This window comes from Camelus ferus, chromosome 8 (assembly GCF_009834535.1).
Source record: "Camelus ferus isolate YT-003-E chromosome 8, BCGSAC_Cfer_1.0, whole genome shotgun sequence".
NCBI lineage: Eukaryota > Metazoa > Chordata > Mammalia > Artiodactyla > Camelidae > Camelus > Camelus ferus.
In genome coordinates, this window is record NC_045703.1 from 20,327,719 (window position 1) to 20,344,801 (window position 17,083).

General features: G+C 37.0%; 1 non-coding gene across 1 annotated transcript; it reads right to left on the reverse strand.

Annotated features, from left to right (window-relative positions):
• Positions 1 to 299: 299 nt before the first annotated feature.
• On the reverse strand, positions 300 to 371 carry TRNAA-UGC. The gene has a single exon. It is a non-coding gene; the product is annotated as a tRNA-Ala (tRNA).
• Between the last annotated feature and the right edge of the window lie 16,712 nt (positions 372 to 17,083).

The following is a 17,083-nucleotide window of genomic DNA, read 5'->3' on the forward strand; positions in this document are numbered from 1 at the left end:
AGGGACTGAACGCTACCCTTAGGAATTGTACACTTTACCAAATGTGTCTAATTTGGCAGTTATCATTTTTTAAAAACAAAAATGTAATACAGTTTAAAAATGAAGATTCTTGGATTGTGCTGCAGGGGAAAAAAAGCATTAAGGACTGGACCCATTGTAATAAGGCTGGGTCTCTTGTTGGCTGGGATGAACTTGTCAACCAAATATCAGACATGAGGAACAGGAAAAGATAGACACATTTCTTTTTAAGGATCATTGAATTTACGGTTTATTTTCTTCATAGTAATTTTTTTTTTCAGTGGAGGTACTGGGGATTGAACCCAGGGCCTTGTACATGCAAAGCACATGCTCTACCACTGAGCTATACCCACCCTGCTAAGAAATTTTAACTTGACTTCTCACCATTTTGGGTGCTCCTACCCACACCTATTTTTATATCAAGCAAAATCTTAGCTGGTGCTTTTTATAGTAATTCAGAAACTATAAATCTCCTAAAAGCATCCAAATTAGTCAAATCTTGAAGGTTTGGTTTTCGTGTAGCTAAAGGAACAGTAATTGCATTATAATTCTTAGTGTAATATAGTTACTATGCTTGGGAAAATTACCTTTTTAAGATTAACTTTTCCACTCTTGTCCACTTACCATTTTAAGGCCTACTGAAAGAGAAAAACAGCTCTTACATTCTGACTGAAAGAATCTATTGGTTCAGACTTAACCTCAACAGAACGGAAGTATTTTCTCACCAACTATTACTGCACTCAATCCTGCCACGTGGTTCGTGGAACTCTGCAGGAGACCCAGTCATTCCAGGATTTTACTTCTTGTGGGCATGAGCTTATGCTCCGTCCCCAGAGGACATAGTTTGGGTAATTCTTGCTGGCAACACTCTCCTCAAGTCTGTCACAAATTTTACTGCCAGTCTGCAGAATAAACTTCCAGAGGGAAGCCACTGAAAGTATTGCAAGTGACAAATGGGACATTCTCCTAAGCTAAATGGAAAAATGATCAATCATCCCCCTTGTTGCTGAGTTATACACAGTGGAAATCATGTAATGTGTCAGGTCCACCTTGATCAATTCCACTTGTTAACTAACCAGAGCACCCCCAGCAATGAACAAGCAAGGGAAAGGAGGCAGAGTGACCCCAGGACTAACTTCTTTCTTTGCCCCATTGATGAACTCTTCTGCTTAAACAGTTGCTAATTTCTTCCTGTCTTTAACATGGTTTGGCTCCTAGTCGTAAAATGAAAAGAAAAGATGCCAGCTGAGATAAAAATCCCTCCCCACACAATGAGCACCACATTTCTGAGTAAACTACAACCAGATTTCAGATGCTTGAGAAATCGCATGGGCTGAATTAAGTCACGGAAAAGTAATCAGTTTTCAGTTATCTGGTTAAGCTCATGTTTGTCTAGTTGTCTCATTTCCTGCCAAAACAGAAACATCAAAGTAACAACAAGATACCAGACACTAGCCCTGCTTTAAAAAAAAGACACTGTCTTTAATTCAATCATTTATTCAACAAATATTTACGGGATGCCTACCGTTTGCCAGATACTGTTCTAGGCTCTGGGTGTACAACAATGCACACGACACCAAAAAAAAAAAAGAAGAAAGCCCTCTTCCCATACCCTATGAAATGTCTGATGACCCATAACGTGAAAATTACAGCAATAATGATGAGATGGATGAAATAATACATAGGAGGATAAATGTTTTAATGTGAGAGGATATATGACAAGAACAACATTTTTTCACATTATAAAACAGCTTTTTCTCCCAAAATTTTAAGTAAAATTTAAAAAAAATCTCTGGACTGTCAAACTATGTTTCTATTATTACTGTGAATATTGTACTCAGAAGAAAATAGAGGTGATGTCCAAACACACAAGAGTAGATGAATCTGGGTGCAGATCTGAGTTGTATAGTCACCTGTAGGTTTCCCCAGGCCTTTACCAGGAGCATCTACTGAACTTTCTCAAACCCATTAGGAAACCAACCAAAGAATAAAAAACTGGACATGCTTTATGCTACACATAACAGTTCAGAGCCCCTAAAACCAAGCAGAATTCTTTTAAAAAAAAAATTATTTCCCTATTGAAAGTCTAAATTCTTCTCTCTCAGAATCAAATTTTTTTCATAATAATATTGATTGTACAAATATGCATGTGAACAATGGGTTTTTTTTCAGAGCTTTTAAAGTAATTACAATGAAATAAAATTAAAACTTCAATTCCTCAGTTACACTGACTACATTTCAATATCCACATGTGGCTAGCAGCTACCATAGTTGGAGTATATTTACATCGTATCAGAAAGTTCTGTTTAACAGTATTCTTTTAGGGAGTTAGATCTCCCTCTAACTTGACTCTTTTAAGATGGAGAGATTAGAATTATTTACTTAAATTGCATATATGAAGGTCAGGTTGATGGTGTCAGACAAGCTTAGTGCCAAAGGTACTTCTGGGGCAGTCTTTGCGGGATTTGCAGTGCCAGCAGAAGAAGGGGAGGAGTAAATCCTAAAGAGTCCCCTTAACTCATGATGTTTTGCTACCAACATTACCTTCCAAATGTAGTAGTTGACGTGCAGCAGTGGGCACCTCCAGAGAACATCTGACTAGTCCACCTGGGACTGTTTTTCAGTCCCTTCGTGGCTGAGGCAAAGAGGGATGCCCAGGGCCATAGAGGTGTGGTAGCTGTAAAAGTCACAGATCCCCCAAACTTAAGCAGCATGGACTGTTACCCCAAACCTGAGTCACCCTCTACGCCAAAGGCATTTCAACATCTGCTGTAGGAAGATTTATAAGGCAGCTTGGCAAATTTGCTGAACACAAATGCTGCTGAATGAAGAATAAAGCCATTTGAAGCTTAATGAAGCCAGGGGAGTATTTAAATGTACTAATAAAAAAGCTAATGAAGGAAGCCTAACCAAACTACAACAGAAAATTAATGACAGCAGCATACTTACCTTGGAACTAAATGGTCGAACATAATCAGTACTGCTGAACCGAATTAAATTTGCAACATTTAAATCTAAGTTTCTAAAATTACAAAGGATGCATCTTTATGCAAGGCTAGGATTTTTCCTAGTGAATGAGATGTCAAGAGTAAGAATTCAACGGCTTGTTTTCCTTCTTTGCTTTAAATCCGACATCACATCGCCAGCTCCCTCAAGAATAAGCAGTAATCTTGCTTCTTAAAGCCATCTTCCCACTTACGCCTTTCTCCTTAATCTAATGTATTTCTGCACACATAAATAGTCATGGTAACTCCTTGGTAACTAGTTTATATTCTGTATTGCTAAAATACACCTAATAGCCTTACAAATGATGGTTATTAAGGACCTAAGCATACCCTATAGACTGCCACAGCTGGAAGGGAATTTGGGAATAATCTAGTATTTCTAATCTCCAGGCCATTCATTTTTCAATCGTGTCATGCTTTAGAAAATGTATAACAATAATAATTATTCTTTTAAATTTTTAATTGATGTACATTCAGTTTACAATGCTATGTCAATTTCTGGTGTACAGCATCATGATTTGGTCATACACATACATACGTATATTCATTTTCATATTATTTTTATTATAGGTTACTACAACTTATTAAATATAGCTCCCTGTGCTATACAGAAGAACCTTGTTGTTTATCTATTTCAAATATAGTAGTTAGTATCTGCAAATCTTGAACTTTCAATTTATCCCTTCCCAACTCCTCTCCCCCTGGTAGCCATAAGTTTGTTTTTTATGTCTGTGAGTCTCTGTTTTGTAAATGAGCTGATTTCCGTCTTTTTTTTTAAGATTCCATTTATAAGTGATAACAGTAATAATTTATTGAGAACTTACTACACTGCAGGCACTTTACTAAGGACTTTATCTGAATTTTCTCTTTAATCTTTCTACAACTCTTCAGTTAGGTGCTATAATTAACCTCATTTTGAAGAAAGAAAAATGCAACTCAGAAGAAGTAAGTAACTTGTCCACAGCCACATATCTGTTAAGTACCTGGGCCAAGATTCAAACCCAAATTAGACCCCAGAGCCTGAGTTCTGAGCTACCAAACTGTGCCATGTCAGGGCAGGCAGCTCCAGAGAGAGGGACAGAAATGGCCACATGTCTAATAAGAGGAAAATACCATTTTTATCATCAATGAAAGAACCCATCAAGAAAAGAACAGAACCTGCCAGGCAGAGGGGCTGTTTGCCAGGCATTCTTTGTATTTCAGAGGTAAGCTGAATGATGTTAGTAGAACAAGTAAGATATTATTTTAATTAATATCAATTAATAATTGTGTGTGTTATTCTATTTTCATCAAAACCAAAATGCAGTATTGCCCTCAAAGGTAGGTCACAGGAATATGCCTCTAAATTGTTCTCCTATCTAGGAAAAGTTATTCTGTGTTTTAGTTTTTTCCTTTGCTTAAACAAAAGACAGGTCTGAGGGAAAAATGTCACATCAAATTTTCTAACAAATCTCAGAAAGTCAACACAGAATAAATAGGGCAAAGAATTTGCATTTTTTTCTGACACTTACTTAGAATATTTATTTACATAACTTATAGTTTGAATGGAAATTACCAGTTTGGTAAATGGTCCTCAACATGTTTGCATACAATTAGGCGTATTTTTTTTTTTTAATTTTGTGACCTATGTATAAATAAAATCGCTCAAAAATGAATTCCTATTTCTCAACAGCTGAGTCAGAAAGTACACAAAGGAGATACATGAACCCATAAGAACAGAATGGTAGACAAGGCACTGAAAGTGTTTATTGATGATACGTGCTTGTCATTGATTCTTATTCTGAGTGTTAGGACCAGAGACATTTAATAGATTTAAACAGAAACCTATGTTGACTTAACAGATGATGTGACATTCAGCATTTTTTTCCTTTTATAGTATTTCAGTTGGTGTTAGTAACATGCACATAGCAAAAAAGATCAAGTAGCCTCAAAATTCTCATGATGGCAAAATAATAATCTAAGGTCTCACCTTCTCCTTACTCCCCAGCCCAGCTTCCTAGGGACAACTACTTGTAACTTTTTTGCTCCTTCTTGGTAGTTATTCCCAAACCTCCAAGGAATATGCTATTTGGCTGTGCCGTGGTCTATCAATTTCAGTCACCATCTATTAACTTCCTTGTTATGTCACACAACAGTGTGGTTCTCTTACACACACACAGCTCTACTATGTCCTCCCAAATTAATCACATCATAGCTTTAGAATTAAATAGACAATGTATGTATGACTTACTGAAAGGCTAAGAAGTATATTTCATTTACTTTCTCATGCAGCTTTTTTATTTGACTCGCTATTGTTTTCCTCTCTTTTGCATATTTGCTCATTTTCCTGTATTCAGATTTTCAACAAAGGCATAGCAGATTGTGTCAAGCCCCTATTTTTTCTCGTTGCCAGAACGCCCTTTCCTCCTACTCCAGACTGGACGGGTTATGCTCCTGGCCTGCTGCACAGCTGTCTTCTTGGGACTTCACTTTTCGGATTTGCTTTTTCCTCTGTTCCATCTTTTTTCTTTTTCTTAGTTTATGTCCTTATTTTGTTGGACACACCCTTGAGAATTTCCTAAGAAAGAGTATGTGGAAGGTGAAGTTTTCAGTCTTTGCATGACTGCAATTTAAAAGAAAATTCTCCATGAGTGGCTGAGTATAGAATTTTAAGATAAAAAATAATTTTCTCTCAAAAAGTTGAGCATCTAGCAATGCTGTTGAGGAGTCCACTGACATTCTGGATTTTCGATTTTTTGAAAGGGGTCTGTGCTTTCTCTCTAGAGATACTTGGCTCATCTCTTCCTTCTAGAATTCCTGAAATTAACAATTCAATTCCTTGGTATAGATAGATGTTTGCCCATTCAAAGAGATGAAAAATCAGTGGGCCCTTTAAATCTGGACACTCATGTTGTCCCTGACTCTGGGAAAGTTTGTCTATTTACTTTTCAATTACTTCTCCCTCTCTGGACCTTCTAGATGGATCTTTGATCTTTTAGCTTTTCTTTCTTATTATGTTTCTTTTTTCATTTTGTTCTGCATTATGCGAGCTTTCCTTGACATTCTCTCTCAAGCTGTCTACTGATTTTAATATTTTGTCAATCTCATTTTTAATTCCCAAGAACTCTTTCTTCTTCCCAATTGTTCCTTTTCTACGTGCTTCTGATTTCGTTTCATGGATGCAATATCTTCTCTTGTATCTCAGAGGATGAAAAATGGAGGGGTTTTTTCCTTCTCTTTTTAAATTTTTCTGTTACATGAACTGTCTTTTCTCCTGGGTCTCTTTCTATTTCTTTCCTTTCCCCTTGTTTGCTTGTTTTCTCCAGTGTTCACGTTGGAGGTTTTTCTCAAATGTCTGAATTTATTGATTCCTCATATTTGTTTTTTAATTAAAAAATAGACCACTCTTTATACATTTAGCACTGTGTGCAGTAGAAGCACTGGGATGGGGGCTTTGTTGTTGATGCTACTGCTATTACCTGTGTCACTTAAAACTGAAAGTAACCTTAGTCGTCATCATTCTAAAGACTTCATTGTACAGAATAACAATCTGATTTCCAATACGTTTAAGATATTTATACAATGGAATACTATTCAGCCATAAAAACCGACAACATAACGCCATTTGCAGCATGTCATTCTAAGTGAAGTAAGCCAGAAAGAGAAAGAAAAATACCATATGAGATCGCTCATATGTGGAATCTAAACAAACAAACAAAACATAAATACAAAACAGAATCAGACTCACAGACATAGAATACAAACTTGTGGTTGCCAAGGGGGTGGGGGGTGGGAAGGGATAGACTGGGATTTCAAAATGTAGAATAGATAAACAAGATTATACTGTATAGCACAGGGAAATATATACAAGATCTTATGGTAGCTCACAGAGAAAAAAATGTGACCGTGAATATATATATGTTCATGTATAACTGAAAAATTGTGCTCTACACTGGAATTTGACACAACATTGTAAAATGATTATAAATCAATAAAAAATGTTAAAAAAAAAAAGTTGTGTTATATGTGACACAATGGAATAATACTCAGCCATTAAAAATGAAACAATACCATTTGCAGCAACATGGATGGACCTGGAGATTGTTGTTCTAAGTGAAGTAAGCCAGAAAGAGAAATGATATCGCTCATATGTGGACTCTAAAAAAAAAAGACAACAAACTTATTTACAAAACAAACACTCTCAGACATAGAGAACAAACCTGTGATAACCAGGGGTGGGGAGAAGGGGTTGGGAAGGGATAAACTGGAAGTTAGAGATTTTCAGATACTAACTAATATACATATGGAATAGATAAACAACAAGTTTATACGTATAGCACAGGGAACTATATTCAATATCTTGTAACTTATGGTGAAAAAGAATATGAAAATGAATATATGTACATGTATGTATGACTGAAGCATTATGCTGTACATCAGAAACTGACACAAAATTGAAAACTGTGTGTGTGTGTATATATATATACAAAAAGAAGAGTTATGGTCAAACAACTTTTCTTCAGAGGGTGTCTCTGCTCTTCTGTCTTGTGCTTCAAGATACGGAAGCAGCCATAGTGCACAGAGCAAGTCCACTTCTAGATTGGTAAGAGAGGTGATGATGTGAATTACATTTTATTCATGGTTGCATCATTCACAGCCTGAAGAGCTATTTTGAATAGACAATGGACTATTGACTCTCGTCAATCAATCATATGATCTCAAAGCACAATTTGCAATAGCACAGAGAGTACCACACAGGATCAATCCAAAGAGGAACTGCACCAGGGCACATAGTCATCAAATCGACAAAAATTAAGGATAAGGAGAAAATATTAAAATTAGTAAGAGAAAATCAACAAATAACATACAAAGGAACTCCCATAAGGTTATGAGCTGATTTTTCAGCAGAAACTCTACAGGCCAGAAGGGAGTGGCACGACATATTTAAAGCGATGAAAAGGGGAAAACTTACAACCAAGAATACTCTATCCAGCAAGGCTCTCATTCAGATTTGAGGGAGAAATCCAAAGCTTCACAGATAAACAAAAGCTAAAAGATTTCAGCACCACCAAGCCAGCTTTACAACAAACTGTTAAAGGAACTTCTCTAGTCATCAAACCATAAGAAGAGAACAAAAGAAAGAAAGAAAGAAAGAAAAAAGACATACAAAAGATTACTTTGGTTGTTCGGGGTCTTTTGTGGTTCCTTATAAATTTTAGAATCGTTTGTTCTAGTTCTGTGAGGAATGTTATGAGTATTTTGACGGGGGTTGCATTGGATCTGTGGATTGCTTTGGGTAGTGGCCATTTTGATAGTGTTGATTCTTCCAATCCAAGAGCACAAGAAATCTTTCCGTTTCGTTGTGTCATTTTGGTTTTCCGAGTTGAGGTAACCTCCTTGGTTAAGTTTATTTCTAGGTATTTTGTTATTTTTGATGCAATGGAAATTTTTATGCCAGTTATAAAATTACGGTTTTTGAAGTGAAAAAAGAAAGTGAATGAAGGGCCACAAATGGCAAAATATCCTTCTTACTTACAGGTGAGTTGTATTCTATTCCATATATATAAACATATAAATACATACATACATACATACATACATACATACTGCATCTTCATTACCTATTCAACTAATGATGTGCACTTAGGATGCTTCCATATCTTGGCAATTGTAAATAATGTTGCTGTTAATAACAGGGTGTATGTATCTTTTTGAATTAATTCTTATTTTGTTGGCTTTATTCCTTTGATAACTATGTAAGTTTAAAAAGCTAAAGCTCTAAACGTTCTTAGAAACAATGAACAGTACATATATGTAAATTTAAAAATATATAATTAAAAAACAGTACATATATGTAAATATAAAAATATGTAAATTTAAAAATATAAGTGCAGCAAAAAAAAAAAAAAAGGAAGAAAGAAATGAGCTATCAAGCCATGAAAGACATGGAAGAAACTTAAAAGACATATTACTAAATGAAAGAGGCCAGTCTGAAAAGGTTACAAACTGAATGGTTCCAACCAAATGACATTCTGGAAAAGGCACAGCTACAGAAACGATAAAAAGATTGTGGTTTACAGGGGTTTGAGGGGAGGGAGGGCGGGAGGGAGGAATGAATAGATGGAGGACAAGGGATTTTTAGGGCAATGAAATTATTCTGTATGATACTATAGTGGTGGCTACATGTCATTATGCATTTGTCAAAACCCACAGAATGTACAACATCAGGAGAGAACCCTAATGTAAACTATGGACTTTGGTTGATTAAAAAAAAAAGATGGTTTTAGATTAACCTTAGATACCCTTAGTTGATTAGAGTTATTTCTGCATTACCAGTACAGCGAGCTTGAACACCGTCTGCTTGTGTGATTTGTACCTTTCTTGAATTTTTAATCAAAGGCCTATCCATGATCAGAATTTTTATATAATCATAGTTTTTAAGAAATAATAATTCTTACTTAACCTAATGAGTGACTCTCTTCATCAGAAAGCTAAACACTGTGTGCAAAGGCATCTGCTTGTGAACAGCTATTGTAGAATATTATCCCAAAGGTGGCAGAAAATCAATCATTTCCTAAGTACACCAATTTGTACAGTGATTAGGCTACCAAGATGGACCTAAGTGCTCATTTTTCAGTGGGATTGACGTGCTAATGCTGAGCAGTAAAATTTCCTACTGGGTAGGATCTTGTTATCTTAGAGATAATCTTCTTTTTGGTTTGTAAGAAGGTGAAACCGAATTAAAATCTTGAAATTTTCAATTTTGAAGGTCTATAAAAATTTTATATATGCTTTTTATTTGTTTTTTAAAAATGAGTGTACAGGAACATTTCATCTTGTCCTAGAGAAGTTTAAGTATATAAATGATATTTAGCTCTGAAATTCTTCAATCGTAATAACATATTCTCAATGGATTGTTTCAGTGAGGATACTATGGGCTGCAAAGAACAAAACCCAATAATAGAAGCTTAAATAATTAGAGGAATTTATTGATGTAGAAACAAAAAAGTCCAGAGGTTGGATGGATTTCAGGCATCATCTAACCAGGACTTGAGGCCCATTTTTTTGCAACTTGCTCAGATCTGCCTTGTTCCATGTTGGTGTCATCAGTAGGCTGGCTTCTTCCATGGTTTTCATAAGGCTCCCAACAACAGTGTCTTTCATGCTTCCTCATTCATATTAACTGTGGGTTGTGGGCAGGGACAGCGACAGGTTGTGACTAGCAACGGACACTAGAGAAGTAAGAATTTTCTCTCACAAACAATCAAGTAAGAGTCTTGACCTTTGGTTTAACTAGACCATCCTTTATCAATCACACTGGCCAAGGGCATGCATTCTCTGATTGGATATGGCCATCAGAATCCATCTTTGCAGGGGTGGGTGGAGAGATAAATTACACCTTAACTCAGCCACAAAATGGGGAAAAGGTAGTATGTATGTTGTTGAGATAGCTTCAATTTTCTCTACACTGAGCAAGAAGGGAATGAATTAGTTGCATATAATTTGCATTCTAACATCTGAGAGCTGTAAGGATAGAATGATCATGTAATATGATGGTTCTCAATGTTTATCCTGCCTCACTACATTGAGGGAAGATATTATCATGCATCATCCCACATCCCTAGGTAGGTTTATATGAAATTCTCTTTCTTTTTGCTTCAACCCTCTTTCTATCACTACAGAGAGAATGCTGAAATAATGAGAAAAAAACTAGCTCTATTTCATTTCATTATCATTGTAAATTTCTTGGGTCCAATTCAATTAACTAGAATATGTAACAGTGACATCATATGCTGTTAAGAACCTCTCAATTTTAGAGTGGCATCAACCAGCTATCTGAATAACTGCTCTACTAGACAAGAACTATGCTAAAACAGAAACACAAAGTTCTGTTTCTTTTTTTTTTTTAAAAAAAAGCTTTGCTACTGTATCAATTAGTGTTCTCAAGAGAGTAAAACCAATAGCACACACACGTATGTGTGTGTATCTATACCTATACTTATACCTATACCTATATCTATATCTATCTATCTACCTACCTACCTATCTAAAACGAGACCTATTATAATGTGTTGGCCTGTAGTAATGGGGGCTGAGATGTCCCATGATCTGCTGTCTGTAAGCTGGAGACCTGGAAGAACCAGTGTTGTAGATGCCAGTCTGAGTCTGAAGGGCTGAGATCCAAAAGTAGTGAGGGCAGAAGACCAATGTCCCAGCTCAGCAGTCAGACAGAGTGATTTCAGCCTTCCTCTGCCTTTTCACTCTGTTCTGATCAATAGATTAGAATATGCCCATATATACTGGGGAGATCCTTTTCCTTTCCTCAATCCATCGATACAGAAATAATGTTTAACCAGATATTTGGACATCCTTTGGACTGGTCAAGTTCACACAAATTACCATCACAGCTAGGCATAACATAGCAAAATGAAAAGAGCACAGCATGCTCCATCAAGGGTATGGGCTAGAACTGGGCAAGTCACTTCACTTCTCTGAGTTTAAGAGAAGTAAAAATACCTAACCTACCAACATCACACACACACACACACACACACACACAAACCAAACAACTTGATTAAAAATGAGCAGATCTGAAGAGACATTTTTCCAAAGAGGACATGCAAATGGTCAACAGGCACATGAAAAGATGCTCAACATCGCAAAGCATCAGGGAAATATAAATCAATATCACAATGAGATATTCCCTCACAGCTATCAGAATGGCTATCACCAAAAAGACTACAAATAACAAATGCTGGCAAGGATGTGGAGAAAAGGGAACCCTCGTACACAGTTGGTGGTAATGTAAATTGGTGCAGCCATTGTGGAAAACAATATGGATGTTTCTCAAGAAACTAAAATTAGAACTACCATACGACTCAGTGATTCCACTCCTGGGTATTTATCAAAAAAAAAAATATCCAAAACCATACATGCACCCCAATGTTCATAGCAGCATTACTTACAATTGCCAAGATAAAGAAGCAACCTAAGTGTCTATCAACAGATAAATGGATAAAGAAGATATGACATATGTATATGTGTACACACACACACACACACACAATGTAATACTACTCAACCATAAAGAAAAATGAAAGCTTGCCATTTGCAACAACATGGATAGACTTGGTGTGTATGCTGTGAAATAAGTCAGACAGAGAAACACAAATACTGTATGATATCACTTATATGTGGAACCTAAAAAATACAACAAAAAAGAAACAGACTCACAGACATAGAGAACAAACTAGTAGTTACCAGTGGGGAGAGGGAAAGGAGGGAGAGATTAAGAGGTACCAACCATTATGTATAAAATAAGCTACAAGGATATATTGTACTATACAGGGAATATAGCCAATATTTTATAATAACTATAAATGGAATATAATCCTTAAAAATTGTGAATCACTATATTGTTCACCTATAACTCATATTGTACATCAACTATACTTAAAAAAATACCCAGCCTACCTACTGTGTAAGAAGTCGTTGAAAGCTTTAAAGAGATAATTTGTATAAACGTATTTTATAATATGGTGAAGTGCCACAGTATTAATTGGAAGGTAAATATTATTATTAGCGACTGAAAGCTCTTTGGATCGTAAGCTCCTAGAAGGTGGGGTACTGTTTCTTTATTTACATTCCTCCACTGTGCTCATCTACCAGTAACTCTTTAATAAATAAAGAGTGACATGAAAATAAGGACAATAAGGCTGGTTATGATAATCGGGGAAAATATCTGTGGTATTGGAGAAAATGAATTGGCAGAAGAAATGATAACATTGGGTAAAAGTTGGGAAAATACAAGGAACAACTGAGTTCCTGGACTGGAGTTAATAATGTATCATCAAAATATTTAGTGTACTCCAAGTTCCATCATGCCATTGGGCTATCCACTGTCTCACTAAAAGTTTGCAGTTAAGATTGTGAGAAGATTTTGCCCCTTTGGGAAATCATCCCTAACTTTTAAAATACATTCAAGGGAAATGGGATTACCTTTAAAGCTGAATTTGCTGGAAGGCATCTATACCATTTAGCAAAAACATACCTGTATTTCCATTTTCTGTAAGTGGCTAGGGGATCTACACAATTGATGAAGTTCTTATAAGTCTCAGGAAAAGAAATAAAAATCTTTGCTACTTCAAGTATGCTCTGTAGCCTCATAAAAATCAATGATACTCTTCACAGAACACATGACGCTTTAAGGCACATGTGTTTTCACTCTAAAACTTCTTCCTATAACTAAAGGCAATTAGTTGTCACATGTCCCCAATTTACTGCCATTTGCCAACACTAAAAATTGGGCTATGATGTGCAGTGTACAGTCAGATGCAATTCCTGATGAGTCGGGGCAGGGGGAGTTTTCCCCACAAAACTCTCAGTAAAGCATCTTCTGTGAACTGCAATAGACAACCCACAAATTTCAGCTACAAATCCTGCAAACTGTACCACTGGGAAGCAGCACTTTAACTGATGGTCTGGTATTTCCAAAAGATAATGTCACCATGACATTTTCAGTCTTTTAATATCCTTTTATTGAGTCCCTTTTGCATCATCCTAGTGCTGGAGCCACTTGAGCTGGAAGAGCTGAAATGCACTCTTCTTTGCCATGCTCTGGTCTGCCAAGCCAGCTGGGCCCTCACATTACAACCCCAAGTTCTCAGAGGGAGCGTCTTACTGTCCCTCCCAATAGAACAAAGACGCTTCTTGGGAAGTAAGAAAGTGTTCCTTTTGCCATGGCTCTCTCTCCAGTAAAGGAATGTCTACCTGTTACTAGGTTGAGCTGCTACGCTTATTCTGTGTTACCACAGAAGTAACAGAGGGCAGCAATGCCCCTCAAGTCTACAGAATCAGATGGATATTTTTGGCCAACATTGTGTGGGGGTGTGTGTGTGTGCGCGCGCGCGCGCAATCACATGAGTATCTGGCAAGTTTGTATAAAAATACATATACAATATATAAGGTAATCTAACGGTTTATCACATGGAGGACTATGTTCAAAACTGGAAATCATCTGTGTCCAGGAAAGAATACCATCAAACAAAAGATAAATGTTTTAAATGGTCATTTTCTTCAGTACATCATTACAGCAGTTATTTCCATTGCTGGTGACCCCGAATCTCAATGTCACAAACATCCCTTTGCCCTAGCTCTCTCAATTGTACATTTTCCTCTCTTTGGATAGATAGGTGGCTGGCTGGCTGGATAGATAGATAGATAGATTTTGCATTAGTCAGAGTTCTCCAGAGAAACAGAATGAATAGAATGTGTGTGTGTGTGTACACATACGCATATACATATATATGGAAAGAGATTTTTTTAGTCGCTGATAGAGACTAATCTTTTTGTTTTAACCCTTGCCTAAAAGTATTCTTCCCATTATTTAAAGTAAATCACTACCAGTATGAAAAAGCTGGAAAAGACAGAAAGAATAAGGGAAAAATAACAATCACCCCAAATGGTGACTAGTTAAAAACAATAACAAAAAATCTTTTTACCTTGGGAAATCCAACATATAAAGTAAAAAGAATAGTATAGTGAACCTCTATGTTCCAATCATCCAGATTCCTTAATATCAACTCCTAGCCAAACTTATGAAAGAGATTTATTTTAGGAAATGGCTCATGTGATTATGGAGGCTGGCATCTCCAAATCCACAGTGTGGGCCAGCAGTCTGGAGACCCAGGACAGCAGATGGTTCAGATGGAGTCTGAAGGTATTTTGCTGGAGAATTCCCTCTTGCTCCTGGAGGCCAAACTTTTTATTCTATTTAGGCCTTCAACTGATTGGATGAGGCCCACCTTCATGATGGAGGGCAATCTGCTTATTCAAAGTTCACCAATTTGAATGTTAATCTCATCCAAAGCATCCTCTTAAGTTGGCCCACAAAATTAAGCATCTCAAATTTAGGTAGACCAGTATATCTGTGTCTCTCTCTATAGACATATAGATATATCTTTTGCTCACTCTCTCTCTCACTCTCATCAAACAGACCTAAATCCAAATTGCAGCCCCAACAATTATGTGTGACTCGTGGCATGTTAGTGAATCTCCATAAGGGTCAACCTCCTCATTTATGCAATGGAGACATCACACGTCTTCCTTAAGTCACTTTAAGGGTAAATAAGGTAAATGAGGCCATATCTATAAAACTCCTGGCACAATGTCTGACTCATAGTAAATGCTCAACAAATGGAAACCATTACCCATTCATTCAAACCAACATGTAGTACCTTGATTCTTTCCACTTCTCCACTTCTACTACCACTACCCTAGTTAGGTTATACTGATATATTTGTCTGGACTAGTTCAATAGCCTCTTAATTATTTTCTCACTTCACCTTGGGGTTGGTGAGGAAAAGCCTGGCTGGAAAATTGTTATTTGAGTGAAGCATGGATACCATAGAAAATTTTTTGGTAGAAGGGGCGGAGAGAACAAAAGAAACCCAAAACAGCAAGAGTGTTGAGGATGGAAATCCACTTCTCTGAGTTTTGAAAAATGGTAACCCTTTTATTCTACTCAACCACGAGAATACAGTCTTTGTAAGTTTTTGAAACAATGTACATGAAATTAGTTATTTCTTTCTTCCTTAATGCCTGCCTAACATGAACCATGGGAATTGACCTATGAAAGGAAACTGTGTCAGTTGCAAGCAGAGCACAGATAGGGGAGAGAGCTCACTGGGCTCCAGGCTGCTCCAACTACCAAAATCAAATGTTGACTTTTTAAATATTAAAGATTAATTGAATCAATATTAAAACAGGTGGACACCCCAGATGAAGTCTCTTCCATCCAGCACTCACATTTCATGGTTTAGTCTAAACTCTATTTGCTCCTTCCTGCATAAACCTTTGAACTCCTTAGTGAATGAAACAGGTGTACCAAGCAAGGCTAAGGAGCTCCAAATGCGGCATTTTAACATCTTGATGTAAAAAGACAGCAGGGGTGAATCAAATAGAGACCTTTAACTCAAATCCACAAAACCAAGAAAGCCAGCACAGTGCCTGCCTGTGAGCTGTAAAGGGAATAGCTGAATCCACAACCAGGATGTTTGTCTGCACAAAACCATTCACTTTAGGTAGGTTTTTCAGTAATGTGTCTATTTTTTTCCTAAAAAATCTGTGGTTTGGGTCTACCATTGCCTAAAACTCTGACAAAATACAAAAATTAGATTTTTGCCACCTTGGCACCGTATAAACAAGCTGCTATAATATTGCAATTTGCTCTTTTGTTTTTCCTGCCTTTCTTGACTGCTTTTGAAGGGTTTAAAGTTTAAGCTGTTTTTGTCCTCTATGAAAAGGGGAAGTAGCTTTGACTGATTAGCTCTAGCTTTAATAGCAAGAAGGAATTTTTTTCTTTTTTCTTTTTGCATAGAGGACTTAAAAAGAAAAGAATTTGTATCTCTAGACAAAATGTTTTTAAAGGTAGACAGGAAAGTGGAGGGTTCCTTCCAGGGTAGCAGATATTCCCTTGGGCTGGGGTGGGGCAGGAGAAGTGGGGAGCTGCTCCATCCCAGAGAAGAAAGGACTATGAGCAACTTCTAGGTAGAATATCTCATGGGCAGCATTGTTGCAGGAAAATGGGGTGCAAGAGGTTGGGTATGTCCCAGGTCTTAGGCAAGTCCCTGGGATGTCTTCCGCCAAGTGAGGGTCTTTGACTCATGCAAGAAAGAATTCAAGACTGAGCTATAATAAAGTGAAAGTCGATTTATTCAGGGAGATACACACTCCACAGACAGATTGTGGGCTGTCTCAGAAGGCAAGAGGCCCTAGAAGACAGGCAGAATTTGGTCTGTCTCAGAAGGGAGAGCAGCCCCAGGGCATAAGTGTCATCTAGGAAAGTGAGAGTGCCTCCAGGGTATGGGGGTGGTTAGTTTTTATGAACTGGCTAATTTCATATGCTAATAAGTAGGAGAATTATTCCAACTATTTTGGAGAAGTGGTGGGGATTTCCAGGAATTGGGCCACCGCCCACTTTTGGCCTTTTGTGGTCAGCCTGGGAACTGTCATGGCACCTGCGGGTGTGTCATTTAGCAGCTAATGTATTACATTGAGAGTATAATGAGGCTCAAGGTTTA